The 20,413-nt window shown below is 38.4% G+C and overlaps 1 pseudogene; it reads right to left on the bottom strand.

Moving 5' to 3' along the window:
- Nucleotides 1-12,359: 12,359 nt before the first annotated feature.
- LOC129536024 (zinc finger C2HC domain-containing protein 1A pseudogene) lies at nt 12,360-19,093 on the bottom strand (annotated as a pseudogene).
- Nucleotides 19,094-20,413: the final 1,320 nt, after the last annotated feature.

Genomic DNA, 20,413 nt, shown 5'->3' on the forward strand with positions numbered 1-20,413 from the left:
TCATAATTTATAATGTACAGGATTCAAGGATTTTTAAAATTCTGTATTAAAAGCTGTACACATTGTAAAAGTTTAAATGTTAAGAGCTCTAAAAGAAACGTATTTTGCATGCACATTTTGTGTCCATTTATTTTCTGAATTTTCTTCCAGGACTGATATCCCCTAACTTGGAGGGGAAAAAACTGTACTTTGAATTTGTATTTATGTTTCATTTAAGTGTTTACAAAATGGTCCAATGAGTATAACATGTTTTACTATTCTTATAGTTAAATTTTGCAAAATATGTAAGATTGATAAATAAAATAGCCATCTTTGAATATAGCATCCTTGAATATAGCCATTTTTGATTTGTGGGTGAGGAATGGAAAAAGGATATTTAAATTTTCAAACAAATCTATTTGTCCAAATTATTTTGACATCTGTTTTGTTTTGGTCAAAAAAGCCTATGAGTTTATAGAGATTTATTTTTAAATGTGTTGTCTTTGGTTAACTTATGAACTTGGAAAGTAAGTTGCATTTTATGAAAATGTTGCATTATATTTCTACAGCATGTAATGTTATGCCAAGCATGAGTCTAAAATAGTGTGTGTTCTTGTAAACAAGATCATGTGTGAAAATCTCTCTCCATTAATCTCAAGGAGAATGATATATCTTGAAATTCAACTGGAGTTTACATTTGTTTCTGATAGGAATAGTTTTCCCCTGATAATAGTTTAGTTTTTGTGTCAAATTTTGTTCTTCCAGTAAAGGTATAAATGACTGTTAATTTTGTTTTGAGACTTTGATTCCAAGCATAATTTCATGTTTTGCAATAGTCTTAGCCTATTTTAATAGATTTTAATCTATTTGGAATAGTTTTTTGACTCAATAAGCCTAGAAAAGTTTGTTACATATTGGAACCCCTATCCAGAGAATGTTACATATTTCTGAGATATGCATAAAGTGGTAATTACTTTTATTAAAAGAGATGTCTTTGATATAACTACTTTATGGCAAAATTACATTCATTTAGAAGTGTAAAATACTTTCACATAGCTCAGAGTATTTACAAGTCTGATGATGTAGGTATGATTAAGAGGTATGATTTAGGTATAATTAAGAGTTATACTTGCAGCGTTTGCCACATGACAGCTTGCAGATGGATGTAGAGAATATTTTCATTAAAAGCAAATTCTTTCTTCAGAATTGCTGATGCCTTTCTTGATTACCAAATACAAAAGGCTTTACAGTTTTTGTTGTGAAATTTTCAAAACCAATTATCTACACTTATAAGCAAGCATTGTATAGTAGGAGTTGTACTAATGAAACCAAATGAGAAAAATTCCTTAATGGTAAAAATCACCATGTGGTTACTTAAAGCTACAATGTGGCTATGGTGTGAATACACTGTAATGTCGTCTCCATCCGATACACAGTTATTTGAGCTCACCATTACTTGGGAGTTCCTAAATTATCATAGAAAATCTTGACTAATCAAAGGAATTACAGATCATTCCAGTAATAGAAAATATCCTATTTCTATATTGTAAATGACTCTGTTGAGTGTTTTCATACACTTCAGTTACAAGTTATATGATGTTCCATGCACAATAGTCACCAAACAGTTGTTTAAATATTTATTTTCTTTATTAATTCAACACATATTTATTTATTAAGTACCAACCTCTGCCAGATACTGTGCTAGGCTCCAGGAATAAATAAAATATGGTCCCTGCCCCAAGAAGCTTGCAGTCCACTGAAAATTAGGAAAGTGAATACCATCATTCAGAGAAAAATTCAATAGATACTATTTATTATTTATCATGTAGACACAAGGGCTTCCCAAATGGCTCAGTGGTAAAGAATCTGTTTGCCAACACATAAGATGCAGGAGATGAAGATTCGACCGTTGGGTCAGGAAGATCCCATGGAGAAGGAAATAGCAACCCGCTCCAGTTTCTTGCCTGGGATAATCCTATGGACAGAAGAGCCTGGCGGGCTACAGTCCATGGGGTTGCAGAGAGTCAGACACGACTGGGAACAAAGGCACTACATGTAGGCACAAAACACTGTGTATACATTGACTCATTAAATCTTTACAAAACTCTAATTTAATAAAAGGAGAAAGTGAGAACAGACGTTAAGCAATTCATCCAACCAGATGCAGCTGTTAAACTGTAGAGCTGAAATTTGAGCCTAGCAATATTTGATTACCAAGTTTTTGCCACTCCCCATTACCTTCCTTTCAATTAGTTTAGGTCACTTTTCATTATTACAGTTTTTAAGTCCAAAGTTGTAGTATATTTTTTAACTGGCTCAGGGTTTCTGGTTAAGCAAAAAGAAGCATTTGTTTTCCTCTAAAAAGGAAATTTGTCACACAAATTATATTTTTCCTTGTTTTTATTGTAAATGATAGATATATGGTCCTATGGAAGAAGGAGGACAAAGGCAAGTTTTCAAATATTTTGAGGAAGAAATTCCAAACTGGTGAACATTTATTAATTCAGTAAACAATGACACATTTAAGGTCAGTTACCATGCTAGGGACTCAGAAGTGAAAGAGGCAAACCTCATCTCAGCCCTCATGAAACCTTTTAGTACATCAACACTAAACAACTTATCCTTCTTAGATGTGTTTCCATCTAAATAGTGTGTTTGTTTATGGAGTTTTCTTAGTTCTTGTATTTCTTGCCTAAGTCCACTCTCGTGCAATATTTAAGCAATAAGCATTTTTTGGCAGCAGGATTCCCTTGATTATACACGTAAGGGCTTCATCATCCTCATACTAAATTACAAGGTCCAATAGCAGCAGGACTATATCAGCTTTCACCAGTAGGTGCTCCCATACATTTAACTTGTCTTGAGACCTGAGAAATAGGAGCTTCTCAAGTTCAGATCATGTAAAGTGAGCCAGTTTTGCACAATGAAAAGCATCCCTCTTGTGTTAACACAAAACTCAGGTAACTATAGCAAAAAAGTTCTAAAAAGCAAAAAGCAAAACAAAAACAACCAAAAAATTTCCAGCAATTATAAAAGTAAATAGACAAGGACTCCAGAATTAAACACATCCATTGGAAGGACTGATGCTAAAGCTGAAACTCCAATATTTTGGCCACCCCATGCAACGAGTTGACTCACTGGAAAAGAGTCTGATGCTAGGAGGGATTGGGGATGGGAGGAGACGGGGACGACAGAGAATGAGATGGCTGGATGGCATCACCGACTCAATGGAGGTGAGTTTGAGTGAACTCCGGGAGTTGGTGATGGACAGGGAGGCCTGGGGTGCTGTGATTCATGGGGTCGCGGAGAGTCGGACATGACTGAGCGACTGAACTGGACTGAACTGAACTGAAAATTATATATGCTTTATCTCAGTACTCATGTCCTAATGCAGGTGATATAGTGATTAAGTATTTAGTTTATGTATTTTTATGTAATTTAATATCTGTAAAATAGAAAATGCATCAAGAAACAATGAAATATTAAACACTCAACAATATTCACTTGGATCTATCATTTAATTGTAGTTTAATCTGTATAAAAGAGGAGACAATCATATATCCAAAATAATTTTACATATTAAATATATTAAACTTAATAATTAAAATATATTGGGTTTAGAGATTATGCAAATATATAAAGCTAGAAAAGTGTCCAAGAGCTCACACAGGGATGGGGCAAATGAAATCCTATAATCATATGGCATCTTATTGGGGAACTAATGAGACCTTTTGCAACACACAGATATTGATAAAACCAGAGGAACAAAGACTGATGAAACAATAATCGACATCCCCTTGTTTAGGATAGCTTATTGATCAATATGGGAAAAATTTCCAAGATACATACAACTGGGATTTAGATGAATGAGGTTAATGTAGATCCAAGCAGATACGTATATTTTCCTGCCATGTAATATACAGACATGCGCATGCACACGCACACACACACACACCCCTTAGAAGTTTAATACAAAAGCAGCATAACAATTTTGAGTACTTAACTGAAGAATTTTATTTTTAAATTTTTTGTGATGAAAAGCATTTACTATCTCAGCCATTTTCAAATGTACTTCTCAGTAGTGTTAACTACATTCGCATTGCTGTTAAGTAGATTTCTAGGATTTTTTTCATGTTAAAGGTATGACATTTTATATCCTTGAAACAATAGCTCCTCTTTCTCCCTCCCCGTAACTAACCCCTGGTAACTATCATTCTACTTTCATGAATTTGCCAATGTTAAATGTATCATTTAAGTAGAATCACACAGAATTTGTCTTTTTTAAATGGCTTATTTCAGTTAGTATGACATCCTCAAGTTTCATCCATACTGTGGCACATGAAAGGATTTCCTTCCTTTTGAAGGCTGACTAATATTCCATTGTATGTATATACCACACTTCATTCATCTTTTCACCTAATGAAAGAGTAGATTGCTCTTGGTTACTGTGCATAGTACTTCTATGAACATGGCTGTGAAATAGCTCAAGATCCTCCTTTCAAGTCTTTTGGATATGTAGCCAGGAGTGAGATTGTTGTTTCATATGGTAGTTCTGTTTTTAATTTTTGAGAAACGTCCATCATATATTCCATACTGGCTGCACCCATTTACATTCCTGCCAATAATACACAGGGGTTTCCTTTTCTTCACACCCTAATCAACACTTGCTATTGCTTGTCTTTTTGGTAACAGTTATTCTAACAGATGCAAGTTGGGTGTCATTTGTGATTTTGATTTGCATCTCTCTGATTATTAGTGATGCTGAGCATTTTTCCACATGCTTCTTGGTCATTTGTATATCTTCTTTGGAGAAATGTCTATTCAAATACTTTGCCTGAAGAATTTTTTAATTAAAACTTGTTTCAAGATGTTGAAGACCACAGTCCGTTTCCTCTACTTCCAAAAAGCTGCCTCCCCTACCCCTCCTCCATTCTTCTGCACCTAATTCCCTTGGCTGAACATGGCAGGTGTTCCCTTTTATTTCTTCTCTTATTCGTTTTCTTTTCTCAAACCCGAAATGTCTTTATTTCACCATCTTCATCTACCAAAACTCTAACTTTAAGGATGCCTTAAATTCTGTCCAGTTATACGTAATTTTTTCTTTTTTTTAATGCTTACAGAGCTCTTTATTTAAAATCCTGTCATCATGTTCATCACATGCTAACTTTTGTTATTTATGTGTGTACCCTTCTTCTTTACTCATTCAATCATTTATTCATTTGTCACGTAATCTAAAATAACTCCCCAACCAGTTCCTCTCTATCACATCAGCCAGTTTTATTTCTATAACTTATTTCTCCATTTATTTGTTAGTTGTTTCAGTCTGTCTACTACATTTGCCCTCTTTAGACTGTAAACTCTGTGGACCAGGAATCTTTGCTTGTATTATTTATTGCAATATTCATAATACTACAGCTCAATGAACATGAGTCTGAGCAAACTCCAGGAGACAATGAAAGACAGGGAAACCTGGTGCACTGCAGTCCTTGGGGTCACAAATACTTGGACACAACTGAGTGACAGAACAACATAGTACCTATGGCAACACATGGAAGATGAAAGACATTTAAAAAGTATTTGTTCAGTAGGTTCATAAATGGATGAGTAAACAAATGAATAAAAAATGGTGCAAGAGAACAAGTATATGAATGAAAGAATGAAAATGAATTAATGAGAATGAGTGAAATCACTGAGAAAGATGTGAAAAGAAGGGCACTCTCTCCTTCATATCCTTGTAAATTAAACCCACACTATTAGGTAAAAATATAATGTGCATTCTTTTTTTTCTCTGTTGAAAACAATTGAGCATCTTGAGACTTCACAATATTTACTTCACCCACCTTCTTTCCTTTTCTCTAGAATAAGTTAAGAAGTAATAAACTGGTCTTAATCTTCCCAACAGGATGCTGAATATAAAATTCTACAAATATTTCTTCTTATTCACTGATTCAGTAAAAATTAGATATCACATTAACTGTCTAATTGGATCACCTAGATCCATGTTTCTTTCTTTCTGAGCTACCATAAATGTATATCCTTCCTCTTTCTACTTCTCTGGGTAGGTCGCAATACCCCTAAAACAGGGAGAATAGACCCAGAAATTTGTAGATCCTACAGCCTCATTATTAGCAGTCCCAATGACCATGAGGTCTTTCCTCAAATTAGAGACATGGATAGACTTTTGCTTTCTTCAATGTTTACATAAAATTCAGCGGCAACTGAACATTTTAATGACCATTAGACTCCTAATGGTAAGAACAAAAGGGTGAATTTATAGCAGAAAGCAGTTCAATTCCAATCCATAACAGAGTCTATTAGAATATAGCACTTCTTCTTGCCTCACCACAATCCTAAGGCATAGACTGTCTTGGGCAATGATGAGCAAACAGAGCTAGACCCTGTGGGGCCCAGTTCAGTTCAGTCAGTCAGTCGTGTCCGACTCTTTGTGACCCCATGGACTGCAGCACACCAGACCTCCCCGTCCATCACCAACTCCCAGAGCTTGTTCAAACTCATGTCCAATGAGTTGGTGATACCATTCAATCATCTCATCTTCTGCCTCCCCTTTTCTTCCCACCTTCAATCTTTCCAGCATCAGTGTCTTTTCAAAAGAGTCAGTTCTTTGCATGAGGTGCCCAAAGTATTGGAGTTTCAGTTTCAGCATTAGTACTTCCAATGAATATTCAGGACTGATTTCCTTTAGGATGGACTGGTTGGATCTCCCTGCAGTCCAATGGACTTGCAAGAGTCTTCTCCAATACCACAGTTCAAAAGCATCAATTCTTCAGTGTTCATCTTTCTTTATACCCAACTCTTACATCCATACATGACTACTGGACAAACCATAGCTTTGACTATACAGACCTTTGTTGGCAAAGTCATGTCTCTGCTTTTTAATATGCTGTCTAGGTTGGTCATAAACTTTCTTCCAAGTAGCAAGCAACTTGAGTTACATTGCTAAAGTCACCATCTGCAGTGATTTTAGAGTCCCCCAAAATAAAGTCTCTCACTGTTTCCATTGTTTCCCCATCTATTTGTCATGAAGTGATGGGACCAGATGCCATGATCACCATTTTCTGAATGTTGAGTTTTAAGCCAACTTTTTCCACTCTCTTTTTTCACTTTCATCAAGAGGCTTTTTACTCTTCTTCTCTTTCTACCATAAGGGTGGTGTCATCTGCATATCTAATGTTATTGATATTTCCCTGGCAATCTTGATTCCAGCTTGTGCTTCATCCAGCCCAGTGTTACTCATGATGTACTCTGCATATAGGTAAATAATCAGGGTGACAATATATAGCCTTGCCATAACCCATCCCGATTTGTAACCAGTCTGTTTTTCCATGTCTGGTTCTAACTGTTGCTTCCTGAATGTCATACTGATTTCTCAGCAGGCAGATCAGGTGGTCTGGTATTTCCATCTCTTGCAGAATTTCCCACATTTTGTTGTGATCCACATAGTCAAAAACTTTGGCATAGTCAATAAAGCAGAAGTAGATGTTTTTCTGGAACTCTCTTGCTTTTTTGATGATCCAACGGACGTTGGCAATTTGATCTCGGGTTCCTCTGCCTTTTTAAAATCCAGATTGAACATCTGGAATTTCCCAGTTCACATACTATTGAAGCATGGGTTGGAGAATTTTGAACATTACTTTGTAGCAGTGTGAGATGAGTGCAATTGTGTGGTAGTTTGAGCATTCTTTGGCATTGCCTTTCTTTGGGATTGGGATGAAAACTGACCTTTTCCAGTCCTGTGGCCACTGCTGAGTTTTCCAAATTTGCTGGCATATCTAGTGCAGCACTTTCATGGCATCATCTTTTAGGATTTGAAATAGCTCAACGGGATTTCCTTCACCTCCACTACCTTTGTTCATAGTGATACTTCCTAAGGTCCACTTGACTTTGGATTCCAGAATATATGGCTCTAGGTGAATGGTCAAACCATCATGATTATCTGGGTTGTGAAGATCTTTTTTGTATAGTTCTTCTGTGTATTCTCGCCACCTCTTAGTATCTTCTGCTTCTGTTAGGTCCATACAATTTCTGTCCTTTATTGTGCCCATCTTTGCATGAAATGTTCCCTTGCTATCTCTGATTTTTTTGAAGCGATCTCTAGTCTTTTCCATTCTATTGTTTTCCTCTATTTCTTTGCATTGATCGCTGAGGAAGCCTTTCTTATCTCTCCTTGCTATTCTTTGGAACACTGCTTTTAAATGGGTATATCTTTCCTTTGTCTTTTTCGCTTCTCTTCTTTTCTCAGCTATTTGTAAGGCCTCACCTGACAACCATTTTGCCTTTTTGCCTTTCTTTTCCTTGGCAATGGTCTTGATCCCTGCCTCCTTTACAATGTCACGAACCTCCGTCCAGAATTCATCAGGCACTCTATCTATCAGATCTAGTCCCTTAAATCTATTTCTCACTTCCACTGTATAATCATAAGGGATTTGATTTAAGTCATACCTGAATGGTCTAGTGGTTTTCCATTCTTTCTTCCATTTCAGTCTGAATTTAGCAATAAGGAGTTCACGATCTGAGCCACAGTCAGCTCCCAGTCTTGCCTTTGCTGAATGTACAGAGCTTCTCCATCTTTGCCTGGAAAGAATATAATCAATCTGATTTCAGTATTGACCATCTGGTGATGTCCATCTGTAGAGTCTTCTCTTGTGTTGTTGAAAGAGGATGTTTGCTGTGACCAGTGCGTTCTCCTGGCAAAACTCTATTAGCCTTTGCCCTGATCCATTCTGTACTCCAAGGTCAAATTTGCCTGTTACTCCAGGTATTTCTTGACTTCCTACTTTTGTATTCCAGTCCCCTATAATGAAAAGGACATCTTTTTTGGGTGTTAGTTCTAGAAGGTCTTATAGGTCCTCATAGAATTGTCCAACTTCAGTTTCTCCAGCATTACTGGTTGGGGCATAGACTTTCATTACCGTGATTTTGAGTGTTTACCTTGGAAATGAACAAAGATCATTCTGTAGTTTTTGAGATTGCATCCAAGTACTACATTTCGGGCTCTTTTGTTGACCATGATGGCTACTCCATTTTTTCTAAGGGATTCCTGCCCACAGTAGTAGATATAATGGTCATCTGAGTTAAATTCACCCATTCCAGTCCATTTTAGTTTACTGATTCCTAAAATGTCAATGTTCACTCTTGCCATCTCCTGTTTGACCAATACCAATTTGCCTTGATTCATGGACCTAATATTCCAGGTTCCTATGAAATATTGCTCTTGACAGCATCAGACTTTACTTCCATCACCAGTCACATCCACAGTTGGGTGTTGTTTTTGCTTTGGCTCCATCTCTTCATTCTTTCTGGAGTTATTTCTCCACTCTTCTCCAGTAGCATATTGGGCACCTACTGACCTGGGCAGTTCATCTTTCGGTGTCCTCTCTTTTTGCCTTTTCATACTGTTCATGGGTTTCTCAAGGAAAGAATACTGAAGTGGTTTGCCATTCCCTTCTCCAGCGGACCAAGTTTTGTGGTGCCCTCCCAGATATAAATTCTTTCTGTGTCCCCCATACTTGTCTGTAGGATCTAAGTTTTGTTCATCCTCCTTGACTTTCCCCCAAGTCTCAACAGGAAGATTCAAACAGTTGCTTACCAGAAACCTGAGGGAAATCAGAAACAAAAGAGGAACAGTGAAGAAACAACAGTGCAGCTGTGGGGCAGGATCCTGGTTCCTCCTCAAGGAATATACATAACAGAATACTTTTGAATTTTTCTATAGGAGCAAAGGCCCCACGCAGGTGAAAGATGATAATTTTAGGCTGAGCATAAGAGTCCTGGAACACTTATCTCTTACCTCAGTTCAGTTCAGTCGCTCAGTCGTGTCTGACTCTTTGCAACACCTTGGACTGCAGCACGCCAGCCTTCCCCGTCCATCACCAACTCCCGGAGTTTGCTCAAACTCATATCCATCAAGCCAGTGATGCCATCCAGTTATCTCATCCTCTGTCTTCCCCTTCTCCTCCTGCCTTCAATATTTCCCAGTGTCAGGGTCTTTTCCAATGAGTCAATTCTTTGTATCCGGTGGCCAAAATATTGGAGCTTCAGCTTCAGCATCAGTTCTTCCAATGAATATTCAGGACTGATTTCCTTTAGAATTGACTGGTTGGATCTCCTTGCAGTCCAAGAGTCTCAAGAGTCTTCTCCAACACCACATTTCAAAAGCATCAATTCTTTGATGCTCAGTTTTCTTTATGATTAAACTCTCACATCCACACATGACTACTGGACACATGACCCAGTAGCTTTGACTAGACAGACCTTTGTCGGCAAAGTAGTGTCTCTACTTTTTAATATATTGTCTATGTTGGTCATAGCTTTTCTTCCCTATTGTCTCACCAACCAATCAGAAGAAAGTCTGCACACACAGAAGATAACAATGACTCTGACCCATTTCCAGATGATTCTTCCTTTAAAAACATATTCATAGTCAAGCAGAATATTTGGAGTTGGTTTGGGAAATGAGTTTACCTTCTTCTAAGATTGCTGCCCCCTGAATAAAGCTACTTTTCCTTTCCAAGCAGCATTCATCTCTTGAGTATTGGCTTCCAAGTGGTGAGCAGCTGAACCTAAGTTTAGCAACATAAGGAAAACAGATTTTGGAGAAAGACTATTGTTCAGTCCTGACTCTGCCACCTTGCTGGTGAACATGTTAGTTAATCTCCCCATCCCTAGGGTTTCTCATTTTTAAAGTGGACATAATAATAGTACTTATCTCATAATGTTTTGGGAAGATAAAATGTATTCATACTTATAAAATTTTTAGGAGGGAATTTGGCATATGTTTATAGTTACTACAATATATGTATATATTGATATGTGTTATTTAAATAGAAATCTAGTCATATGTGAAATGAATCACCAGTTCAGGGTCGATGCATGTTACAGGATGCTCGGGGCTGGTGTACGGGGATGACCCAGAGGGAGAATAAAGGGAGGAGGGAGGTGGGAGGGGGGTTCAGGAGGGGGAACTCATGTACACCCGGGGCGGATTCATGTCAATGTATGGCAAAACCAACCAATATAATATTGTAAAATAATTAGCCTCCAATAAAAAATTAATTAATTAATAAAAAAATAAATCTAATTAATATTCCTCAGGAAATGGTTAGTTTTGATTACATCATAGAAAAGAGGGTTAATTTAGGATAGAATGCAGGTCCTTTTGGATTAAGAGACTCCCCAAATATGGCTTGTTAGGACACAACTATGTTAGTGTCTGATGTATTATTATACATCAGTAGTTATTTAATATGTTGTGGAATAAATGACTGAGCAACTGAATGAATAAATTAACTATTAGTAAAAGAAAGAGAAAGGGAGATAGGTATGTGAAAAAAAATAAAAATGCTTTCTTTTGCAATTTTGACTAGTGCACAAATATTGGTTGACATATGTCTGAAGTTGTATAGACTTTGCACTGGTCTTTACAACAGGTCCCCTTGGTTACTAAAGCCTAAAATTATACATAAACTTCCAAAAATCTAAAACACTAATCTTCCTCTCAATTTAGTTTCTCCATTCCCAAGTCTGTCAGGGTCCAAACATACTTTTCAGCAGGTACACTTCATTTATTTTTTTCTATGGGAAATAGATGGGGAAACAGTGGAAACAGTGTCAGACTTTATTTTTTTGGGCTCCAAAATCACTGTGGATGCTGATTGCAGCCATGAAATTAAAAGACGCTTACTCTTTGGAAGGAAAGTTATGACCAACCTTGGTAGTATATTAAAAAGCAGAGACATTACTTTGCCAACCAAGGTCCATCTAGTCAAGGCTATGGTTTTTCCCATGGTCATGTATGGATGTGGGAGTTGGACTGTGAAGAAGGCTGATAGCCGAAAAATGGATGCTTTTGAACTGTGGTGCTGGAGAAGACTCTTGAGAGTCCCTTATACTGCAAGGAGATCCAACCAGTCCATTCTAAAGGAGATAAATCCTGGGTGTTCATTGGAAGGACTGATGCTAAAGCTGAAACTCCAATACTTTGGCTACCTCATGCGACGAGTTGACTCACTGGAAAAGACTCTGATGCTGGGAAGGATTGGGGGCGGTAGAAGAAGGGGACGACAGAGAATGAGATGGCTGGATGGCATCACCGACTCAATGGACATGAGTTTGAGTGAACTCCAGGAGTTGGTGATGGACAGGGAGGCCTGGGGTGCTGTGATTCATGGGGTCGCAAAGAGTCAGACATGACTGAGCGACTGAACTGAACTGATACAATCCCCTAAGGGGACTTGGAGAAAAAGAAAAAGATAAGAAGGAAAAATGGTAATTTGTGATTGTGATTGCAATGACAATGGAAAGTATATTTAGTAGTAATGATTCGGAAGACCTATGACTTTTATCACACTGTCTTCCTTCAGTTACTGTCTCAACTGAATTTCCATATTCCCAGGTGTGGCCAAAATCTCTGTGCACTGATATTGAACAGAAATACATAGAGTTATGGAGAAGAAAGAAAGAGTGGCATTATTTCTTTGCCAGGCAAAGGGGGAACACCGTAGGCTAGCATCTCATGAACTGTGCCCCTGCTTCCCCAGGAAATAGGAAGAGGTTATGTAGTCAGGCAGTGGTTTGTGATAAAGAACAAGGCAGTAACAATCTCTTTCTTCTTTCTTCTGCAAAGTTTCACAAGAGTGGGGTTGCTGACAAGATTAGGGTATATGTAGGGTCTTAGGTGGTCTCCTAATCCTGATTTTCTCTGGTCCCTTTTATCTTGTCTCAGGTGGTTTTGTGGCTGCTCCTCCTTTGATTAGTAGCTGTTCAAATATTCTCTTTGGAACTTGGGAAAGGTCATGCGGGCTGAAGTCTTACCTACCAGAAATGGAAAACAGACAGGCCTCCATGCCCAGAAGCCCTACGTGGTCCTGCTCATCATCACAGGAAAGTCTTGAATAGGTGCCCATTGAGATCCTCTTTCGTTATGATGAGGATGGAAGGTTCAGATTTACCCCAACTCTTATTGATCTATTTGACTTATCATTTTACCCAAAAACTGTATTGATCGTTTCTGTCTGACAAAACTCCAAATATGTGTGATTCTAATCATTAGTTCTCTCTTGCCTGGACAAGAGTAGCTGAGTCTTGACCAAAAAAGTCACTTTTCATGGTAAAATGCTCACTATAAATTCATGATGATCAACTTAAAACATTTTTTTCAGTACCTTTCTGTAATTCTATTTCTTTAGTTTATTCACTCTCTCACTCTCCACAACTCTGCCTCTGTTCTCTGAACAAATGCAACACTACCTCCTTCTTCTTTCCTCCATCTTCCTTGGTGGCTCAGACAGTAAAAGCATCTGCCTAAAATGCAGGAGACCTGGGTTTGATCCCTGGGTCAGGAAGATCCCCTGGAGAAGGAAATGGCAACGCGCTCCAGTACTCTTGCCTGGAAAATCCCATGGATGGAGAAGCCTGGTGGGCTACAATCCATGGGGTCGCAAAGAGTCGGACATGACTGAGTGACTTCACTTTCTTTCTTGCTTTCTTTCTTTACTCCTTTCCTCACAGCTCAGTCATTCTACCCCTTATCTCTTCTCACAAATAGAGGAATGCCTCTTTTGTTTCCTAAATCAGTTGCTCCAAGGAACACTCCTTATTATTTCTTCATTCCTCATAGGCCATATCTAATTCATCACCAAATTCTGTTCATTTTGCCTCATAAATAATAGCTCTCGAATAAGTCTTCTTTCCATATTCAATTAGCAAGTTTCAAGGAGAAGTCATTTCTCCCACTTGAACTACTGCCATTGCTTCCCAACCAATCTCATAGAATCCATTCGTGCATGCTGCATACTAAGTCACTTCAGTCATCTGACTCTACAAACTTAGGGACTAGAGCCCACCAGGCTCTTCTGTCCATGGAATTCTCCAGGCAAAAATACTGGAGTGGGTAGCCATTCCCTTCTCCAGGGGATCTTCCCAACCCAGGGATCGAACCCAGGTATCCTGCATTGCTGGCAGATTCTTTACCATCTGAGTCACCAGGGAAGTCCCAGCATCCATTCAATAACTCCTAATAATATAGTCTATTCTTTTGGGCTCCAAAATCACTGCAGATGCTGATTGCAGCCATGAAATTCAAAGACGCTTGCTCCTTGGAAGGAAAGTTATGACCAACCTAGATAGTACATTAAAAAGCAGAGACATTACTTTGCCATCCAAGGTCCGTCTAGTCAAGGCAATGGTTTTTCCCGTGGTCATGTATGGATATGAGAGTTGGACTGTGAAGAAAGCTGATCGCCGAAGAATGGATGCTTTTGAACTGTGGTGTTGGAGAAGACTCTTGAGAGTCCCTTATACTGCAAGGAGATCCAACCAGTCCATTCTAAAGGAGATCAATCCTGGATGTTCATTGGAGGGACTGATGCTAAAGCTGAAACTGCAATACTTTGGCCACCTCATGCGACGAGTTGACTCACTGGAAAAGACTCTGATGCTGGGAAAGGTTGGGGGCGGGAGGAGAAGGGGATGACAGAGAATGAGATGGCTGGATGGCATCACCGACTCTGTGGACATGAGTTTGAGTGTACTCCGGGAGTTGGTGGTGGACAGGGAGGCCTGGCGTGCTGTGATTCATGGGGTCATGGAGAGTCGGACACGACTGAGCGACTGAACTGAACTGAACTGATTCTTTAAAAAAGTTTTAAAATGTTTTTCATTGTAATATTGTATTGCTTTTTACTGAAAACTGCATGAAGTGTAAATATACAGTGAAATACATTATCACAAATCCAGTACCTCTTTAACCACCACCTAATAAATAGGACATTGACAACACTGAAGCCCACCTAATGCTCCCTTACTCTTCCCTTCTTCCTCACTCGTAGTAAAACTACTATTCTAACACCTAACACCATACATTAGTCTTGCCTGCTTTTAACTTTATGCAAAGAGAATGATACTGTATGTGTCTTTCTGGGTCTGGCTTATTTTATTTATTTAACATTATGTGTTTGAAGTTCGTTCATGTAGTAGTGTTCAGTCATAGTCTGTTCATTCTCCTTTTATTTAGAAACTCATTGTAAACTTTAGTGACAATTTAGTTATTCATTCTACTCTTGATGAACATTTGGTCTGTATCTACATTAGAGCCATTAAGAACAGTAAACTACTATTTATGTCTCATGCTGCTGCTGCTGCTGCTATGTCTCTTCAATCGTGACGGACTCTGTGTGACCCCATAGACGGAAGCCCACCAGGCTGCGCCGTCCCTGGGATTCTCCAGGCAAGAACACTGGAGTGGGTTGCCATTTCCTTCTCCAATTCATGAAAGTGAAAAGTGAAAGTGAAGTCGCTCAGTCATTTCCGTCTCATGCTACACATGTACAAAATTTCTCTTCGGCCCATTCATTCTAGTCACAATAAAGTGACTTTTCTTAATGCAGCTCTAATTCTATTCTTCTTCTCTACTTTCAATAACTTTTAATTTGACCTACAAAATCCTGCATAATCTGGATTCTCTCCTTCCAGAGCCTCTTCTTGAATCATGCCTTCTTTGCTCCGCGTTCTTTTTTATTTTCTGAAATGGGAAGCATACCTTCCTGTCACAGGGTCTTTTACAGATCCTTCTTCTTGACCACAGAGTTACTCTTCTGCCTTCTCCCCTAGCTTAGTCTGTTTTTGTTTCGATCTCAATTATGTCCTCAGCCCTACAGGGAAGCTTTCTCTAACACCCATCTCCAATTAATTTTCATAGCATCACAATTTTCTTTTATTTTGACCTCACTGCATGGAATGTGGGATCTTAGTTCCCCAATCAGAGGTCAAACTTCTGCCCTCTGAAGTAGAAGCATGAAGTCTTAACCACAGGACTGCCAGGGAGGTCCTGAAACTGTCTTTCTTATAATTTTCTCACTATTGTAATTTAGTCCTCTTTGATTAATATCTGTCTTTCCCTCCCCAACACTAGATCATCAGTTTCAAGAGAACAAGGGTTGTGAAATTTGCTTCTGTTTGTTTGGGCTCTAGATTTTATCATAGCCTGCTGCTTGGACCAAACAGCTCAATCAATCACTCAAATTAAAATTGAATGAATCAAATTAAAATTGAGACCAAGTATCATAGAACCAGAGTTAGAATCAACTAAATCAGTTTCTGAGAGGCTTATCAAAACAAGGACAACAATATAGAACTCTCCTCCTCATTTTTCTATTTTCAAGAATCTGTCACCAAGCTCATTATATCACTTAAAATCAGGATTGTTTTGTTTCATATACATAATTGGTTTTTTTGTGGTATAATTGACATATATTAGTTTCAAGTGTACAACATAATTGGAGAAGGCAATGGCAAGCCACTCCAGTACTCTTGCCTAGAAAATCCCATGGATGGAGGAGCCTGGTAGGCTGCAGTCCATGGGGTCGCTAAGGGTCGGACATGACTGAGCGACTTCACTTTCACTTTCACACATTGGAGAAGGAAATGGCAACCCACTCCAGTGTTCTTGCCTGGAGAATCCCAGGGACGGGGGAGCCGGGTGGGCTTCCGTCTATGGGGTCACACAGAGTCGGATACGACTGAAGTGACTCAGCAGCAGCAGCAGCAGCAGTACAACATAATGATTGATATTTGTATACACAGTGAAATAATAACCACAATGTGTAGCTAACATCTATTACCATACAATATTATAAGATTGTTTTCTTGTGATGAGAACTTTTGAGATTTACTTTTTAGCAACTTTCAAATATGCAGCACAATGCTATTGACAATAGTCACAATGCTGTACATTATATCCCCATGATTTATTATTTTGTAACAGGATGTTTGTACTTTTTGACTCACTTTACCCATTTCACTCAACAACACTGCCATCCCCCAACAACCTCCCCTTGGGAAACCAACAATCTGTTCTATATATGAGTGTCACTTTGTTTTGCTTATTCATTTATCTTTAAGTTTTACACTTCACATATAAGTAAAATCATATGCTGTTTGTGAATCTTTGTCTATTTCATATCCCATTACACCCTCAAGTTTCATCCATATTATTGAAAATAAGATTATTCTTTTTTTGTGGCTGAACAGTGTTCCATGTTATACATAATCACATCTTCTTTATCTACATTTATTGATGGACAGTTAGGTTGTTTCCATATCTTAACTTTTTGAACTGAAGAGTGCATGTATCCCTTTGAATTAGTGTTTTTCCCTTTGAATTAGTGTTTTTGTTTTCTTTAGATATATAACCAGAAGTGAAATTGCTGGATCATGTAGTAGTTTTTTTTTTTTTTGAGATTAACATTTTATGCATTTTATTTGTGAACAATTAGTAAAAAATTAACCTATTTAGAATTTTAATTAATAAATCAGATTTTTCTTTACATTAAATAATAAAAATCAAAGCACTATTGTTCCAAACAGTATTTTTCTTACAAAAGATATCTGTGGATTTGGAAAAAGAAAAGATTTTACTTTCTTCCTCAGAAAAAAAAGTTACTGAAATTAAAATTCATAATTAAAATTTAGAAACATTTAAAACATGGATTCCTCTCATATGATAGTTCAGTTCAGTCGCTCAGTCGTGTCCGACTCTTTGCGACCCTATGAATCGCAGCACGCCAGGCCTCCCTGTCCATCACCAACTCCCGGAGTTTACCCAAACTCATGTCCATGGAGTTGGTGATGCCATCCAGCCTTCTCATTCTCTGTCGTTCCCTTCTCCTCCCGCCCCCAATCCCTCCCAGCATCAGGGTCTTTTCCAATGAGTCAACTCATCGCATGACGTGGCCAAAGTATTGGAGTTTCAGCTTCAGCATCAGTCCTTCCAATGAACACCAGGACTGATCTCCTTTAGAATGGACGGGTTGGACCTCCTTGCAGTCCAAGGGACTCTCAAGAGTCTTCTCCAGCACCACAGTTCAAAAGCATCAATTCTTCAGCGATCAGCTTTCTTCACAGTCCAACTCTCACATCCATACATGACCACGGTAAAAACCATAGCCTTGACTAGACGGACCTTTGTTGGCAAAGTAATGTCTCCTCTTTTTAATATGCTGTCTAGGTTGGTCATAACTTTCCTTCCAAGGAATAAGTGTCTTTTAATTTCATGGCTGCAATCAGCATTCGCAGTAATTTTGGAGCCCCCCAAAATAAAGTCTGACACTGTTTCCACTGTTTCCCCATCTATTTCCCATGAAGTGATGGGACCAAAAGCCATGATCTTCATTTTCTGAATGTTGAGTTTTAAGCCAACTTTTTCACTCTCCTCTTTCACTTTCATCAAGAGGCTTTATAGTTCCTCTTCACTTTCTGCCATAAGGGTGGTGTTATCTCCATATCTGAGGTTATTGATATTTCTCCCAGCAATCTTGATTCCAGCTTGTGCTTCCTCCAGCCCAGTGTCTCTCATGATGTACTACTACATGAGGGACTGCTATCCCTTTATGGGAAGGAGACAAGGTCTGAAGTTTGTTTCCCAAAGAGCTGCCAACTGAAGACACTTTACCTGAAGGAGCACCTACAACAGCTTTGCTAGTGCCACTTGGTTGTGGTAATCGTGATGAACCCGATGAGGTGGTCCCAGGAGAATTCAACTTTTTAAGTGCAGGCGGCTTCTACTGTGTCCGAGAAGTTGATTTTCCTTTGGTATCAGTAGAAAATTTGCCTTTATTACTAATACATGCTGCCTGTTCTTTACAAAAATTTATATGTCTATCAGCTGCATTTTCATTAAATCTTCTCTGGCAATATGGACACTGAATATAGTCAGAATCATAAGACGGTGGAGGAGGTGGAGGAAGTTTGCCACCCTCTTTCAGCACTTAACCAAGGCCTTTAGCTGCTCTTATTGTGGCAATGAACTCCTCATGCTTTCTTCTCCAATTAGATGGCTTCGTTGGTGGTTCAGGCCTAGGTTTAAGAGGTTTTACTGTTGGAATATCAGTTCCTTCAGCTCTTTGTCTGCTTGAATCAAAAGTCTTCCGTTTTTTAGTGGCAGTTTTCTGGCAAATAGGTCCATGTTTTTTCAATGCCACTGGAAAGAATGTTCTTCCACAAATCTTGCAAGGCAACAATTCTCCAACTTGGACACTTCCATTTTCTTCCAGTCCCTCCATCGCCCCAATGCTTCAGGTTCCACCGGACTCCTAGAGCTGCACCCACCACCACCGCCGCCACCCAGCTCCCACTGTAGCAACCCGGTCGCGCCTCCCACCTGCTAATATTCCTCATGTGGTAGTTTTATTTTTAGTTTTTTTTTAAGAAACACCACAATGTTTTCCATAATGGCTGCATCCCAACAGGGCACAAAATTCCCTTTTCTCTACTTCCTTGCTATTACTTTCTATTTCTTATCTATTTGATAATGATAGTTCTGACAGGTGTGAGGTGATAGTTCAATGTGGCTTTGATTTGCATTTCCTTAATTATTAGTGATATTAAGCATCTTTTCATGAGCCTGACAGTCATCTGTATATTTTCTTTAGAAATATGTCTATTCCTCTGCCCCTTTTAAATTGGATTGTTTGTTTATTCATTGTTGAATAGTATGAATTTTTTATATGCTTTGGACATTAACCTCTTCTCAGATACATAATTTCAAAATTTTTCTCCCTTTCTGCTTTTTTGTTTTGTTGATGGTTTTATTTCCTCCACAGAAACTTTAGCATTATATAATCTCACTTGTTTGCTTTTATTTTTGTTGCCTGTACATTTGGAGTCAGATTCCCCCCAGAAAACATTGCCAAGATTGATGTCAAAGAGCTTATCACCTATGTATTCCTCTAGGACTTTTATGGTTTCAGGTTTTATATTCAAGTCCTTAATCAACTTTGGGTGAACTTTTGTGTATTGTGTAAGACATGTATGCATGCATGCTCAGTAGCTCAGTCATGTCCAACTCTATGCTACACCATGGACTGTAGCCTGCCAGGCTCCTCTGTCCATGGTATTTTCCAGGCAAGAATATTGGAGTGGGTTGCAATTTCCTACACCAAGGTGTCTTTCCAACCCAGGGACTGAACTGACATTTCTTGCATTTCCTGCAATGGCAGGTGGATTCTTTACACTGCACTATGGTAAGACAGTAGTCTAATTTTATTCTTCATATGTAACTGTCCATTTTTAGCAACACCATTTAGTAAAAAGACTATCCTTTCCCCATTATACAATCTGCACACGTTTGTCATAAATTAATTGACTGTATATGCATGGGTTTCTTTCTGTGAATATTTATTGGTCTACAATCTGTTTTTAGTCAATGCCATATTGTTTGATGACTATAGCTTTGTCATATTATGAAATCAAGAAGTATAATGCCTCCATCTTTGTTCTTGCTCAGTACTGCCTTGGCTATTCAGAGTCTTTTGCAGGTTCATACAAATTTTAGGAGTGTTTTCTTTAATAGTTCTGTGAAAAAAGACATTGGAATTTTGATAGGGTTTGCATTAAATATGCAGATTTCTTTGAAAACTAT

This window comes from Moschus berezovskii, chromosome 6 (assembly GCF_049115385.1).
Source record: "Moschus berezovskii isolate FMDL1 chromosome 6, NW_MosBer_1.0, whole genome shotgun sequence".
NCBI lineage: Eukaryota > Metazoa > Chordata > Mammalia > Artiodactyla > Moschidae > Moschus > Moschus berezovskii.